An 18040-nucleotide genomic window follows, 5' to 3' on the forward strand; every position below is an offset into this window, starting at 1 on the left:
GTAAGTCAAAATACTAGTTTGTATACACCTATTTCATTCTTGATAAACCTTGGAGTGAAATCACTATGGATTTTGTTCTTGGATTGCCTAAAACAACAAAGGGGTATGATTCTATATATTTTTTGTGGATAGATTTTTTAGGATGGCTCATTTTATACATGTAAGAAGACATTAGATGGTGAGCATGTTGCCAAACTTTTCTTCAAAGAGATTGTTAGATGACCAAGAAGTATTATAAATCTAATAAAGATAGTAAATTTGTTGGTTATATTTAGAGAACTTTGTGGAATACGATGGGTATTGAGCTGAAGTTTAGTTCTACATTTCATGTACAAAGTAATGGATAGATAGAGGTTGTGAATACAAGCTTGGGTAATTTGTTGAGATGCTTAGTTGCAGATGAAACACATAATTGGGAGATGGTATTGACACAAGTTGAGTTTGCATATAATAATTTTGTGAATAGAAGTATAGGAAAGACACCTTTTGAGATTGTTACTGGAATGAAGCCTAGAGGAGTATCAGATTTAAGGGATGTTGCTAGTGAAGAGAAGAGAAGTGCTACAAGAGAAGAATTTGCTATTTTATGGAATCTTTACATAAGGAAGTGAAGCTAAAGTTGGAACAAAGTAATCAGAAGTATAAGGAGAAAGCTGATAAGTCTAGAAGACATCATGTTTTTGAAGTTGGTGATGAGGTGATGGTTCATTTAAAGAAAGGAAGATTTTCGGTTGGAACATACAGTAAGATGAGGATGAAAAAATTTGGACCTTGTGAGATCTTGAAGAAGTTTAACAATGGAAATGCTTATGAAGTTTGAGTTACCTGATGACATGGGGGTAGAAGCAAGAAGTTGGGTCTCAAAACTGTGGAAGTCTGGGGATTGAGATCATGCTCTTTTAGAAATAGACACTCATCTTTAAAAAGTGGGCACACACATTAAGCTTGGATGCCCGATCTGAATTTCAAAAAATTTGCACTATCCATTTTTGTAAAAAAAAAATTGAAAATTTTAAAAATGGGAACCCATTTTTCAAAAAATTGGTGCCTGTTTTAAATTTCTTATATTTTAAAAATTTTTCTATGATTTAAAATGTATTTTAAATATCAATTTTACTTTTAAAAAATGGGTACACATTTTTTGAATTTCAAATAATAGGTGCTCATTTCTTACAACATGTGAGTTTTTTTTTCCTACCTCAAATTTTGGTTTGGGATAAGCTTGGTGAGACCAAGCCTATAGCTTGACCTCTCAAGATTTAGCTAAGGCATTAAAGTGACAAATTCAGTCCTTGCCATAATTTTTTGAGGGTCTCCCTGATCAATTCTTTTTACAAAACAAATACCCATTAGAGTTCTCAATGTCTTGATTTCATAAATATAATTTTTATAGTGTTATGATTTTATTTATTATTTTTACATTATTTTTTAATCAAATGTAGGACCTAAATGTAAAATGGTGAGGTTCACTAAAAATTAAATAGATTTTTGATTTTATGGTTTTTCTTAAATTTAATTTATGTCATCAATCTTTATACAATTATTTTGAAGTTTAAATATGATTTTTTGAAAAAGTAAAATTTTGATCAAATTATGGTGTCTGTACATGAGAGGTTTTAAAAATTACCTTTATAGCCAATTAAAAATTAATACTAAAAAAACTTTTCAATAGAAACTTAAGGAAAAATATTTTCATCAAACTATGTTGTGTTAGGTAACTTCATTTTAAAGGATTTAAAAAAAATTATTTAATTGTGTCCAATTATGTTGTCCATACATGAGTGTGGTATGATTCTAAAACAAACATTTTGAAAAAGTGGCTTTTAAAGATCCATACCCAAAAAAAATCTATCAAATGGGTACACAAATAAATTAAATATTCAAAAAGTAGATTCTAAGCACGACAATTTTTGTTTTTAATTTTTTTTATATTCAACCTCTAAATTCCTCAAATTTTGACATCAATTGACAAAAAATTCAAAAATAGGAAAAACACTTCAACTTTTTGCCCAAAAGTGAGACCCAACGACTTGCACTTACCCATGGATATATCTCCTATATTCAATGCTTTTGATCTATATAAGTATCATGCATCAGATGATGAAGTTGTTGTACTTGATAATTATCCTAGGAAGCAAATTGAAAAGGTTGAACAAATATTGGATTAGAGAGTTGGTAAAAGAATAAGAGGAAAAGAATACTATGAATATTTGGTGAAGTGGAAGAATAGACTAGTTGAAGACGTTAAATGGATTTCTCAATCTAAGTTGGATTCAGCTCAGGTTGTGACATCTCAATGATTCAGGAGAATCATTTATTTATACCTAGTTGTCTAATGTAGGAGTATTGTAGGTTGATGTGTTATCCTAACCATATGTGTTCATTCTTCCAATTGTTATTGAGTTACAGTCATTGTTGAGTTGCAACAATTGTCGAGTGCTAGTCATTTTGTAGTATAAGCTGAGTTGAAGTTATCCCATGTCATATTAACACTCGAGTTAGCATGTTATCACATCTCAATCTATAGTGTGTCCCGAGTTCCATAGTGTGTGTCAAGCTATCCTTCATGTGTCAAGTGATCCTTCATGTGCCAAGTGTTCTGTTGATGTCGAGTGTCAGCATTTTAGATGAGTTTTCTGTGTTTTTGATGGGAGCCAACTTGTAGGATTAATTCCAATCATGATTTTTTTATAAGATTTTGTCTTGGGATGTGTGTACACTAATGTTGGGTCAGCGTTTCTATTTTCTAATGTTCTAGAATGTTCTGTAAGCCATTTTGGAAAGTATAAATAGGGTGTGTAGGCATAGAGTTAGGGTAGAACTGGAAGGTTTAGAAAGTTTGTGGCATATGTGTTTGGAAGGTACAAATTTGAAGCTAGATCTTAGATCTTGAATGTATTTTGTATCTGGCTGTAACCCAGAAGGCCTTACAACTAGGCATGTATGCTAGTCATTTGATGAATCAATAAAAAAATATTGTTCTCTCTCTCCTTCTCTCCCTCTCTCTCTCTCTATGATGTTGTTCTCTTTATGTGTTTGCTTCCATTGTGTTTACTTTGCAAGGTTGTTTTGGATTACTTGGTGTGCCTTTGGCCCTAGTTATTCTCTCCCTCCTTGTATCAAATTTTTAAAAAGGTTTGTGATTTCAAACAAATCATACGTGATGTAATATTATGGCATCAAAGATTTCAAGAATTTACTTTTTATTTTATATATATATATATATATATATATATATATATATCGAGAGAGAGAGAGAGAGAGAGAGAGAGTCCATCATTTTTCTCTCTTTTAAAATAATACTAGGGTAGATTGATCCATGTTAACAAAGTCAATCCAACATAATTAAAACATACTAAGAATATCTACACTAGAAAGGCATCTATGAAATCAAAAAGTGAAATATCTATAATTTAAGATGAAAACAGGATAGTATGACAGCCTAATAATGTGTTGGTTAATAAACATGAGAAAATATAAACTTTAGAAAAAAAATTCAACATATGAAAGAGATGTCTAAGTAAGAGGACATAACTCTCCATCAAATACAAGTGCAAAAGGACAAATTGAAGACACAAATTATTTACCCATGAAATAAGATGTCATAAATCCTAATAAATTCCACTCATCAATGTAATGATGCTTACAAAGGAATCACAAACCCAAAATACTACCTTCTACACACTAGGTCACTTGAGGAGTTAATAGTAAGTAGTTTGGGTAACTGAATGACAAAACGTGGCACCGTAGGAGCTCTAGTGTCTGTATAGGGCACTCATGTGTTGGTCTAGTATCTTAATTTAGAATTATATTCCTTTTATTATAGAGTTTTAGTAACACATTGTTACCTTAGTTACATGCTAATTTTCTAACAAACATGATCAATATTGGGTTAGGGATTGGTCACTAGAAAATAGAAAGAATGGAGAACACACACTAGGGATTACAACACCAAAATGAGCTAAAAAAAGAAAAAAACATTACATAGGATGTGAAATTTAAAAAAAAATCCTTTCTACTAGAAAATATCAAAATGTGGAAAGAAGGATTACAGGAATCACACCAAAAATTCACCAAAACTATTATCTCAAATGTCATTCCTCAATAGTATAGAGAATTTGTGTTGAGAGGGTAAAGTAAGTGTTAAATTAAAACTTTTCCTTCTTCCTCCTTAAATGAATTTTTTGGAGGGGGATCCCAAACTTATTTATTCATTATTGGCTAGGTTGAATCATGTTAATGTGCTTTAATTTTGGGATAAATAATATTGATAGTGATGTTGGGATTTTATAGGTCCATAATTCTAATAAGAAAGGCAAAGCATCAAAGTTCCTGCCCAAAGTGTATTGTATTTAGAATTAGGAAAAGCCAAAGGAAAGAAGATGTAAGTATAAATATATGGGAAAAAATGAGAGGGAGAGGGACAATAATAGATGAAGAAAGAAAATAAATTATGTCTACATGCATACGTTTCAAGAGGCTATATCAAGAGAAATAAACAGATCAATGAAAAGAGGCAAATCAAAAAATATAGACAAATTGATAGAACTATAATAGTAATTGTTGACATTCAGTCAAGTTCATTATTAGTGACAACACTTATTCAGATTCTGTATGGTTACCGAGCTCATTGAATATTCTATAGTGTTTTCCATGCATTTCAATAGCCACCAAGCTTTATAGTTCCTCTTGAGCATTTCAGTGGTTACCAAGATTTGCAATTTCTACCAAGCTAGAAATTCATGTGAAGCAAAGTTAGTGTTAAATAAGCTATGTGATAATTAGTGTTTACCCAATGCAGTCATGGTAAATGAGTAATTCTTTTTATACCAAGTTACATAGTATCTACCAAGTCACTAGTGCAAACCGAGTTTGAGACTACTCTGAGATGATTAGTATGGACTGAGCTTCTACTTCTACCAAATACATGATGATGCCAAGCAGTGAAAGTGGACACCGTGTATCAGAACTTCACAAAGTTAGTCTTCAGAACTTGAGTATCTACATTTACACTGACTTTGTAATATCAATGTTAACTTGTATACTGGTTGACTTTGTAATTTTGTCAATTGGATTGATATATATGTAATGTACTTTATCATATCCAAGGTAGAATAGATGGTATGAAAAAGTGTGTGTGGAATAGTATGAAACTATGAAATAATGTGAAGAAGCATGTGAATGTGAATAATCAGCAGACAAAGTGTATTGAAGGCCATATTAGAAAAGGAGCAGCAATGTCATATCCATCACATGGAGGTGATCAACACTTCAAAGAATCTCTATAAGCAATCCAATTGTAAATTAGAGATATACTATTTCATCCTAATAGGTGAACCAATCCAAATCCTTTAATAGGGTAGACTTAATAGTTTTTTCTCAAATCTCTTAACATAGTACATACTTCATTGTGTGTTTGTAAAACCTCTAACAAGGTGGACCTAGCAGTCCTGATTGCTCCTAATAGGGCAGATCATCAGAAGTGATCATTGTAAGCCTTAACTGGCCAACTTTATATTGTAGTATTGAAGTTTTTTGGGTATCATCCGTACCCTAGTTTTACTTTCTATTTGGAAGGTTTTTGGGTCACCAAAATTATTGTGTTCAAGTGTTATGAATGTTTTATATTTTTAATTTCTCATGCATGTAGTTAAATATTATTTGATGAACTAAATGGTAATTGGATTATTGCAATTAAGATCTAAATTTGGTAAAGTTTTTGAGGTTATTGATTCACCCCTCCCCTCTCAGTAACCTAGCTAGTCTTGAATATTTCCAACAATTGGTCTTAGAGCTTTGTGATTCTCAAGATAAAGTTTGATAGCTTGAGAAAAGATCAAGGAAAATGGAGATATTTAGACTTGACAAAGCCATTGATAATGAAAAGCTAGATCTAGATATGGCCATTGCACAACTCTTAAAAAAAGGAGCAACTTTCCCTATCCCTAAAAAGAAGGAAGGAACTTGCAAATGAAATGAATAATCATTAGTACATTGAGGAAAAGATTGAAGATTTTTCCCCTTCAAGTAGTTTGGATGTGGCAAATGATGCAATCAAAGAACTCTTAGAGAAGAATGGTTCCCTACAAGAAGAAGTAAGAAAGCTCAAAAGAGAACAATAAATTCAGTCAGTAAGGCTATGTGAAACCTTGGAACAAACGAACAAGATGAAAGAAGAAATGGATGGAAGGAACAATAAGATCCTGAACCAATCCCTTCAGCATGTAGATCTTATGGATCAAATCTCCAATGCAAATTAGGAAATTATGAGACAAAGACAAATCAATGAAAGATTAAGAAATGATCTAAATTTGGAAAGATAAATCAATGAAAGAATAATAAGTGAGCTAAGATCTAAAAAGAAAATTAGTGAAAAATTGAAAAATGACCTCAACATTGAAAAGCAAATCAGTGAAAGAATGATGAAATCTCAAGCAGACATGAATCAATTGAATTAGTTGAATGAGTAGAATCTTTATAGACAAAAAGGAAAACTAGGAATTGGATGTACAAAGAAGATGGTGAATCCTCCAAAAAAGGTACTCAAATAAATCAAAGACCTACTTGTAATCACTATGGTAAGATAGGTCATACATCAAACACATGTTGGAGTAATGGTAACACAAAATTCAAAGGAAAATGCTACAATTACAATTAGCATGGTCACAAGGCTAACGGATGCAAATATAAACCAAAATTTGAAGGCAAGTGTCACAAATGTAAGAAAAAAGGTCACAAGGCATCAAATTATAGAACCAAGTCATTCAATCCAGCAGAACAAATTGTCAAAGAAATATTCAATTGGGACTATAACACTTGGTGCAGTTGTCATTACTATGGAGAATATGGACACATTGGCATGAACTGTGTTAAACATCATAGAAGGAAGAGAGATACCACCATAAGATGTTTGAGTTTTATAGAACTTGGTCATCTAGCCAAGAATTGCATGAATACAGGTAAAATTGAAGATGAAAAGAAAGCAAAAGCAGATAACATTCAAAAGTAGATGAGGTAGTAATGGATTCCTAAATCTACTAAGGAAGCTAGTTAAAGTAATGATGGTCATGTCATTCAAGAAGTGGGTGACTCCACCATCTCCATCTAAGTTCTTAAGAAAGAATTGGAATTGTGTTATCAAGATCACATCCAAACAATTCCAATTGAAAGGAAGCAAAGGTCCAAATTTGTATTCACGATACAAAAGGATCATCAAGTAAGATTGGTATTAGTTATCACCAAGTTAACTTCTCTACCAAATAAAGTTGAGTCATGGACTCTATCAAGCAAGGTCTAGAGTAACAAGTCATGCATGGTTACCGATTTATGAAGCCTTTACCGAGTGATCCAAACAAATACTGGATGATAGTTGTCATGCATAATGATGACATCGTATCTACATTTGTATCAAGCATTAATGGAAAAGTTTTATCAAAAAGTAGGAAATCAAATTCATTTTCACTAAGAATTCTAAGTGTTATTGCAATAAAGTGAATTGTAGAGCTATGAAGTGACTTCAAGTGAAATTTAAAGCTCAAATCTTTCAAAGTTTTTTTTATAGCTTACTGAGTAGCCATGGTAGCATTAAGCAGCAGCATCAAGGCAAGAAAATGGTCAAAAATGTTGGTCCAAGGAGTTGAATGGAAAGCACCTGATTTAAAACTAGTATCAATGATTGTTGAAACCCTTGATCTAAACCTTTCCCTCCACTGGCCAGGCCCCCACCCAGTGGGTTGATGCAACCATCCCTATAGAAATGTAGGGGCATGCATGCAAAGGCCAGGGCCGTCGGCCAACTTTTATTAACTAGGGCCCTCCCCAAATAAAGAATAGTTGGTGGTAGGGCCTATCTAAAATTTTATGGGCTATGGGCTTCTTTATTTATTGATTCTGGCCCTTTTGTGATCCATTTACGCCATTCAGACCCCCTATCTATATAAGGGAGGGCCCATGGCTGCACTTTTTGGGCCTAGAGTAGTGTCCAAATGATAAATTAAAGATTTGGGGCAAGGAACCCCGTGATAAATAGATGGGGCCCTCTCCCCTCTTTGGCCACCCTATAGATCTATCTGGCCCTTATGACCTAAACTAAAGAAAGATCAATGCCTATAATTTTAGGTAGGGCCCTACTATTATAAGTCCCCTTGGCTATGATTGGTTCAGTGATGCCTTTGCCCTTTGTTATCACCTTACCTTACCTTATAATAGTAGGGGTAGGGACCCCCCTTCATATTATTTTAGGGGCCCCTTCTAGGTTATTGGACGGGGCCCCCCTTGTAGATTATTTTAGGGGCCCTTTCTAGAGCTTGTTATTGGGTGGGGCCCCGATAAGCTATTATTGGGTAGGGCCAAGTAGGCCCTTTTAGGGAAAGGAGCGATCTAGACCACCACGCCATTCCTTCTAGTTCTAGAGCCCTAATATTTTATGGGGCCCAAATCGAGTAGATCAAGTTGATTAAGTTTTGCAAAATAATGGGGGAAACTCATGTCTGGACTAGATCCAATTTTGGATGGAGGGGCGAAAGGCCACTATTATGCCCATTCTATTTTTGAATGAGTGCGGTTATTGTGAAAGCAATGAAGAAATATCTCCCGGCTTTCCAAGAACAACCCTTATAAATTCTATTATTTGTTAACATGTTTATTTTTCTATGTTCAAAAGTTTTTCCCTTCCAAAGGCATAGTAGTATGGAGAAAGCACTTGCTAGTGCTATACTAGATTAATGAGTATATTGTAGAAATGGGAGAAAATTTTGTTAGTATAATGGATAAGTGCTTTGATGTCTACAAGGAGAAAATGAATAATAGATTTAGGATACCTAGGAAATTGCTTGAAGATTACAAAGATGATGTTTGCTTCATGGTAGACTATGATAGAGTCTACATTCAGGCACTGAAACCTAGAGTTGTATGGGAAAAACCTCTTCCATATGAGGCGAACATTGATGAAACCAAAGATATTATTGAAGCCTTGGTTAATGAACCTATTCATCCAAAGGCACCATAATTTTGAACATATGATGAGGCCAAGGTAAGGATAGAGCTTCAAATCAAGCTTCCACAAGCAGTTAACAAAGGAAAGAGGAGAATAGAAAAATTCAAAGCAATCACAACTCTTATGTTGACCAAAGGAAAAGGAGATGTGGAAGAAGCAGAGGATGAAGAGGAGTCAAAAAAGAAAGAAGAGCCAGTGAAGAAGAAAGGCAAGGTGATCATCACCAAGCCATCCACTACAATTTTTACCAAGAGATCCAGGAAGAAGGGTAGTGAAGTTATCTTTAACAAACCTCCTCCCACCTTCCAAGAAAAACTAAAAAAATTGGAAGAAGGTGTAGGAATAACCAACTTTAAATCATTGAAGCATGAAACTAGATTAGAGGTTGAAAAGAAACAGGTTCAAGAATTGGTATTAACCAAAAAGGGAAAATGGAAGTATTCCCCTGATTAGATAGCCTCCCAGATCTCTAACGAATTATTAGAGAAATTAAAGCCAAGATGGGAATCTACTATGCAAACAAAAAAAGATATCTATGAAAAAACCTTGAGGCAGTTGTTATAGAGCATCAAAGATGTTGAGGTAAAAGAGTCTTTAAAGAAGAATAAAGATAAGATGACTCTCAAATTTAAAACTTGTTTAATTTTTTTAAAGGATATAGAACATGTGGTTAGAAATTCCAAGAGTATGTGGAAGAATGTTTATCACTTGCATAAACAAAGTGACTTCCCTGTAGAAGTCAAGGATGATGACAGTGATGATGAAGAAGAAGAATCTTACTCTGAGCCTACACATTTTGACAATGATGAAGTTGATGAAGATAAAGAGGAAGAAGCTACTGAGGAAGAAAAATAAGATGATGAGAAGACTGATCCTATGAAGATAATAGCCATAGTCATTGCCTCACTTCCTCGCTCTCCAAGAAAACTAGTAGCTACATCAAGTTCAGAGATAACTTCAGCAAGTTTGATTATGACCACAATAGATACATCAAATGTCCAATCACTCTTCGCTCCCACACAGCTCAACACTTCATTGATAAAAGTGTCTACCACTTCATCTACTGATTTGTAGCCTCCCTCTTCTTTAGTTCTTGAGTCAGCATCATCAGCAATGAGTACAACATGTTCTATAATTTTGTGTTCTTCTATAGTAAGTACTTCAGTTTTGAGTTCTACAATTTTAGATTCTACAGTTTTGTCTTCTATAGTTTTAGATACTTTTGTAAGTACTTCAATTTAGGATTTAGTAAGCATACCATTTAGTATTCCATCAGTTGGGACTATATCAATCTTCATAGATAGTCCTACTATCCCTACAATTGTTTCCATTTCAGATTCAAAGGCATTAAGTAAAAGGATAGTTGAACTTAAGGCTCAACCGAGTATAATATTTTTGAGTAGAGGAAAGGAGATAGAGGAGGATATAGATCTAGATGATGAGATAGTGATTCCCAAACAAGATTTTGATAATATCACTACAGATCAAATGTATATAGCTAGTCAACTCCTCCAAAAGAAGGCGATACAGAAGAAATTGAGAGAGTAAAGAGACAAAGAATATCATAGATGATGCCAAGAACATTTTGATTGAGGCGATAGGTGTTGAAATTGATACCTCTCAACAAATTTTATTTCAATTGGAATAGGTAGTCCAGAAGTTTAATGAGGACTCTAGTGGTCAAGAGAAATTGATTGAGAAGGTAGAAAATAAATTTGATAATAAAGTGCTTGAGCACATTGCTTAGAAAATAGCTATTAAGCAAGTAGAGTTTTCATCAATTTTGACAAATCTTGAAACCTCTTGCACAAATGTAACACAACTTTTTGGAAATTTATGTAATGTTACCAAGTTTACAAAGGAAATAAAGAGCAAACTGGAAAAGATTGATAAATATCTAAAGGTTAGTGCACAAAAATTGCAACTTGAACCTAGTTCATGCTCTGCACATCATATGAAAGTCATATTATTGCTAGATATGTAAGTAGAATTGTTGAGAGAAGAAGCAAGGATTTTATCTTCGCTAATAGATATTCAAAATATCATCCTTCCCATCATGGATACAATGCAGAAGCATATTATTTATTCAAAAACATTGATCCATGACAACAACTTCTCCATAGAAGATCACATGATAGAACTATCTATAGAAGTGCAAATTACTCTAGTTACGTACAAAGTTTTGCAATAGAACTAGGATAAGACTCTAGAAGTCATACTTAAGGTACATTCTAATTTTCTTTCTTATATTGGTGTCTCCATGTAAATAAGTTTTGAATAAATCTTTGGCATTATTGTCAAAAAGGGGGAGAGACATTTAACATAGTATATAAGGGGAGAAACACTTAATATTCTATATGAGGAGAGACACTAGTCATGCTATGTATATTGTATGGTGGAGATCATACAAAGGAACAAATTGTATATACTTACAAAGGAAAATTTTGAAAAATCTCAAAAACAATATACCATACCGAGCTAGTATCACACTGTGATGTATATAAGTTTTGGCTAATAAGTGTTTTTGTCACTAATGCCAAAGGGGGAGATGGTTGAAATTTAGTCAAGTTTTTTATTAGTGACAACACTTATTTAGATTCTATATGGTTACCAAGCTCATTGAATAGTCTATAGTGTTTGCCATGCATTTGAGTAGCCACCGAGCTTTATAGTTCCTCCCAAGCATTTCAGTGGTTACCAAGCTATGCAATTTCTACCAAGATAGCAATTCATGTGAAGTGAAGTTAGTGTTATCTGAGCTATGTGACAATTAGTGTTTACTAAGTGCAGTCATGGTAAATGAGTAATTCAATTTATGCTAAGTTACACACTATCTACCGAGTCACTAGTGCAGACTGAGTTTGAGACTACTCTAAGATGATTAGTATGAACTAAGCTTCTACTTGTACTGAATGCATGATGATGCTAAGTAGTGATAGTGGATGCCAAGTATCAGAACTTCACCAAGTCAATCTTCAAAACTCGAGTATCTACATTTGGGCCAACTTTGTAATATTGGTGTTAACTTGTGTATTAGCTGACTTTGAAATTTTGTAAATTGGATTCATATATATGTAATGCATTGTATCATATCCAAGGTAGAATGGATAGTATGAAAAAGTGTGTGTGGAATAGTATGGAACTATGAAATAATGTGAAGAAGCATGTGAATGTGAATCAGTAGTAGACAAAGTGTATTGAAGGCCATATCAAAAAAGGAGCAATAGTGTCATATCCATCACATGAAGGTGATCAATACTTCAAAGAATCTCTATTTACAATCTAGTTGTAAATTAGAGATCTATTGTTTCATCCAAAGAGGTGAACTAGTCCAAATCCTTTAACAGGGTAGACTTAATAGTCTTTTCTCAAATCTCTTAACAGAGTACATACTTCATTATGTGTTTTTAGAACCTCTAACAAGGTGGACCTAGTAGTCCTAATTGCTCTGAATAGGGAAGATCATTAGAAGTGATCATTGTAAGTGTTAACTAGCAAACTTTATGCTATAGTATTGAAGTTTTGTGGAATCATCCCCACCCTAGTTCTACTTTCTATTTGGAAGGTTTCTGGGTCACCAAAATTATTGCGTTCAAGTGTTATGAATGTTTTATGTTTTCAGTTTCTCATTAATGTAGTTAGATCTGATTTGATGAGCTAAATGGTAATTGGATTATTGCAATTAAGATCTGAATTTGGTAAAGTTTTTGAGGTTATTGATTCACCCCTCCCCTTTTAGTAACCTAGCTAGTCTTGAATATCTTCAACAATTGGTATCAAAGCTTTGTGGTTCTCGAGATAAAGTTTGATAGCTTGAGCAAAGATCAAGGACAATGGAGATATTCATACTTGACAAAGCCATTGACAATGAAAAGGTAGATCTAGAGATGGCCATTGCACAACTCAATAAAGCTAAGGAGAAACTTTCCCAATCCCTAAAAATAAGGAAGGAACTTTCAAATCAAATGAATGATCATTAGTACATTCATGAAAAGATTGAAGATTTTTTCCGTTCAAGTGGTTTTGATGAAGAAAATGATTCAATCAAAGAATTCTTAGAGAAGAATGGTTCCCTACAAGAAGAAGTAAGAAAGCTCAAAAGAGAACAAGAAATTTACTTAGTAAGGCTATGTGAAATCTTGGAACAAAGGAACAAGATGAAAGTAGAAATGGATGAAAGGAACAATGAGATCTAGAAGCAATCCCTTCAGTACGCAAATCCTATGGATCAAATCTCCAGTGCAAATGAGGAAATTATGAGCCAAAGACAGATAAATGAAAGATTAAGAAATGATCTAAATTTGAAGAGACAAATCAATGACAAAATAAGAAGTGAGCTGAGATCTGAAAAGAAAATCAGCGAATAATTGAAAAATGACCTAAAAACTAAAAAGAAAATCAATAAAAGAATGATGAAATCTCAAGCAGACATGAATCAATTGAATTAGTTGAATGAGCAAAATATCTATAGAAAAAAAGGAAAAGTAGGAATTGGATACAAAGAAGAAGGTGAATACTCCAAACAAGGGACTTAAAGGAATCAAATACCTACTTGCAATCATTGTGGTAAGATAGGTCATACATCAAACAAATGTTGGAGTAATGGTAATGCAAAATTCAAAGGTAGATGCTAAAATTTCAATCTGCATGGTTATAAGGCTAATGAATGCAAAGAAAAACCAAAATTTGAAGTCAAGTGTCACAAATGTAAGAAACAAGGTCACAACACATTAGATTGTAGAACCAAGTCATTCAATCCAGTAGAACAAATTGGGAAGGAAATATTTGGTTGAGACTATAACACTTGGTGCAAATGTGATTACTATGGAGAATATGGACACATTGGCATGAACTATGTTAATCGTCACACAAGGAAGAGAGATTCCACCATAAGATGTTTCATTTGTACAAAACTTGGTCATCTAGCAAAGAATTGCATGAATACAAGTAGAATTGAAGATGAAAAGAAAGAAAAAGTAGATAACATTCAAAAATAGATGAGGCAACAATGGATTCCTAAATCTACTAAGGAAGCTAGTTAAAGAAATGATGGTCATGTCACTTAAGAAGTGGGTGACTCAACCATCTCTGTCTAAGTTCTTAAGAAGGAACTGGAACTGTGTTATGAAGATCACATCCACATAGTTCCAATTGAAAGGAAGCAAAGGTCCAAATCAATATTCAAGATACAAAAGGATCATCAAGTAAGATCGGTATCAGTTATCACCAAGTTAACTTCTCTATCGAGTAAGGTCGAGTCATGGACTCTACGAAGCAAGGTCGAGAGTAACAAGTCATGAATGGTTACTGAGTTATGAAGCCTTTATTGAGTGATTCGAATAGATAGTGGATGATAACTATCACGCATAATGATGCCGCCATAGCTTCCTTTGTACTGAGCATTAATGGTGAAGTTTTTATCAAAAAGTAGGAAATTAAATTCATTTTTCATCAAGAATTCTAAGTGTTATTTCTATCAATCAAATTGAAAAGTGATCAAGTGACTTCGAGTGAAATTTGCAACAAAAATCTTTCAAAGTTTTTTTTATAGCTTACCGAATAGCCATGGAAGCATCAAGTAGCAGCAACAAGGCAATGAAAGGCTTAGAAACATTGGTCTATGGAGCCAAATGGAAAGCACCTGATTTCAAATTAGTGCCAACGATTGCTAAAACCTCAATCCAAATGGGGCACAATTGCAAATGCCTCCTAATGCAGTATTCACTAATGATATTTGAACTCATTTTAAGTGTGCAATTTAGGGGATAAGAACCCTAGAGATGGATGATGGCCTAGGAGAATTATGTGTTAATGGTGTTCTTAAGCCTGAACATAAGCATTCAGAAGCCAAGGGTTTAACCCACATTCCCCACCTGCCCTGAAGTTTCCGAATCAAATGGATCAGATACATCCTAAGCCAAGTTCACAATGGTTAGTTATGGCTTGAGCAACCAGTTCTGACCACTAAGAAAGTGATTCATCGCATCACTAGCCTTCCCATGCTCTCCAAAGCCAAAACTACTTAAACCCTAGGTCGAGTGGATTTAGAGAAGAAAACCCTAGCTGAGTGGGACAATAGAGGCATGAAGATTAATAGCGTAATAGATGTAGAACTAAAATTCAGCATACATGTGATGCACCAAAAGATCTATAGTTCTAGTCATCTAAATAGTGTGAAATGTGAAGCAGTAGACTTGGCATTCAAGGTCATGAAGAACAATCTGTCATATGATCTTGCAAATTTGTTGTTGAAGTAGTTTAGCAAGAACATGGAAAATATTACAACTTCCAAGAACAACCCTTGTAAATTTGGTTCTTTGTTAACATGCTTATTTTTCTATGTTCAAATGTTTTTCCCTTCCAAAGGCATGGTAGTATGGAGAAAGGAAGTGCCAATGCTATACCAAATTAATGAGTATATTGCAAAAATGGGAGAAAATTTTGTCAACATAATGGATAACTACTTTGATGTCTTTAAGGAGAAAATAAATAACAAATTCATGATACCCAAGAAATTGGTTGAAGATTACAAAGATGATGTTTGCTTCATGGTAGACTGTGATAGAGTCTACATTTAGGTAGTGAAACCTAGAGTAGTATGGGTAAAACCTCTTCCATATGAGGTGAAAATTGACAAAACCAAAGACATTATTGAAGCCTTGGTTAATGGACCTGTTGATCCAAAGGCACAACACTTTGGAACATATGATGAGGCTAAGGCAAGGATAGAGCTTGAAATCAAGCTTCCATAGGTAGTTAACAAAGGAAAGAGGTGAATAGAAAAACTCAAAGCAAGCACACCTCTTATGTTGATGAAAGGAGAAGGAGAAGATGTGGAAGTAGTAGAGAATAAAGGGGAGTCAAAAAAGGAAGAAGAGCCAATGAAGAAGAAAGGAAAGGTGATAATCACCAAGCCATTCACTGCAAATTTTACCAGGAGATCTAGGAAGTGAAGTTGACTTTAGTAAACCTTCTCCCACCTTCTAAGAAAAACTAAAACAATTGGAAGAGGGTGCAAGCATAACCAACTTTAAATCATTGAAGTATGAAACTAGATCGGAGGCTAAAAAGAAATAGGTTGTAGAATTGGTATTAACCAAGATTTGAAAATGGAAGTATTCCCCTGATCAGATAGCCTCCCAGATCTCTAATGAATTATTAGAAAAATTAAAGCCAAGATGGGACTCTACCATGCAAACAAAAAAAGATATCTATGCACAAACCTTGAGGCAGTTGTTACAGAGCATAATAGATGCTGAGGTAAAAGAGTCTTTAAAGAAGACTGAAGATAAGATGACTCTCAAATTTAATACTTGTTTAATTTTGTTAAAGGATATAGAACATGTGGTTACGAATGCCAAAAGTATGTGGAAGAATGTTTATCACTTGCATAAACAAAGTGATTTCCCTATAGAAGTCAAGGATGATGACAATGATGATGATGAAGAAGAAATTTACTCTAAGCCTACACATTTTGACAATGTAGAAGTTGATGAAGATAAATACGAAGAAGCTACCAAGGATGACAAAGAATATGATGAGGAGACTAATACTATGAATATAGTAGCCATAGTAATTGCCTCACTTCCTCACTCTCCAAGAAAACCAGTAGCTACATCAAGTTTGGATATAGCTTAAGCAAGTTTGATTGTGACCACAACAAATACATCAAATTTCCAATCACTCTTTGCTCCCACATAGCTCAACACCTCATTGATAGAAGTGTCTACCACTTCATCTACTGAGCTGCAACCTCCCTCTTCTTCAACTCTTGATTCAAAATCATCAGCAATGAGTACAATATGTTCTACAATTTTGTGTTCTTCTACAGTAAAGACTTCAGTTTTTAGTTCTACAATTTTGGATTCTACAGTTTTGGATACTTCTGTAAGTACTTTAGTTTTGGATTCAGTAAGCACACTTCTTAGTATAGCATCAGTTGGGACTATATCAATCTTCATAGCTAGTCCTAGTATTTATACAATTGTTTCCATTCTAGATTCAAAGGCATTAAGTACAAGGATAGTTGAACCTAAGGCTCAAACAAGTACAAGATTTTTGAGTAGAGGAAAGGAGATAGAGGAGGATATAGACCTAGATGAGGAGATTGTAATTCCCAAATGGGATTTTGATAATATCATTATGGATAAAATGCATATAGCTTATCAACTCCTCCAAAAGAAGGCAATACAGAAGCAATTGAGAGAGGAAAGAGACAGAGACTATAAAATCATAGATGATGCCAAGAACATTTTAACTGAGGTGATAGGTGTTAAAATTGACACTTCTCAACACATTTTGTTTCAATTAGAAGAGGCAATCCAGAAGTTTAGTGAGGACTCCAATGGTCAAGAGAAATTGATTGAGAAAGAAAAAAAGAAATTTGATAATGAAGTTCTTGAGCACATTGCTCAGCAAATAGCTATTGAGCAAGTAGAGCTTTCATCAATTTTGGAAAATCTTGAAACCTCTTGCACAAATGTAACATCACTTTTTGGAAAGTTATGTAATGTTACTAAGTTTAGAAAGAAAATAAAGAGGAAACTAGAAAAGATTGATGAAGATCTGAAGGCTAGTGTACAACAGTTGCAACTTGAACCTAGTTCAAGCATTGTACATCATATGAAAATTAGATTCTTGTTAGATATGCAAACAGAATTATTGAGAGAAGGAAGGATCTAGTCTTTACTGATAGATATTTAGAATATGATCCTTCCCATCATGGATACAATGCAGAAGCATATTGTTTATTCAAAAAAATTGATCCATGACAACAAATTCTCCATAATACATCACATGATAGAACTATTTGTAGAAGTGTAAATTTCTCTACGTACATGCAAAGTTTTGTAGGAGAACTGGGATAAGACTCTAGGACTCATACTTAAGGTACATAAAGATTTTCTTTTTTATATTGGTGTCTCCATGTAAATAAGTTTTGAATAAATCTTTGGCATTATTTTCAAAAAGGTGGAGAGACACTTAGCATAGTATATAAGGGGAGAGACACTTAATATGCTATATGGGGAGAGAAACTAGTCATGC

Source organism: Cupressus sempervirens, chromosome 8, assembly GCF_028749045.1.
Source record: "Cupressus sempervirens isolate cs-2001-9-10 chromosome 8, ASM2874904v1, whole genome shotgun sequence".
Classification (NCBI taxonomy): Eukaryota; Viridiplantae; Streptophyta; class Pinopsida; order Cupressales; family Cupressaceae; genus Cupressus; species Cupressus sempervirens.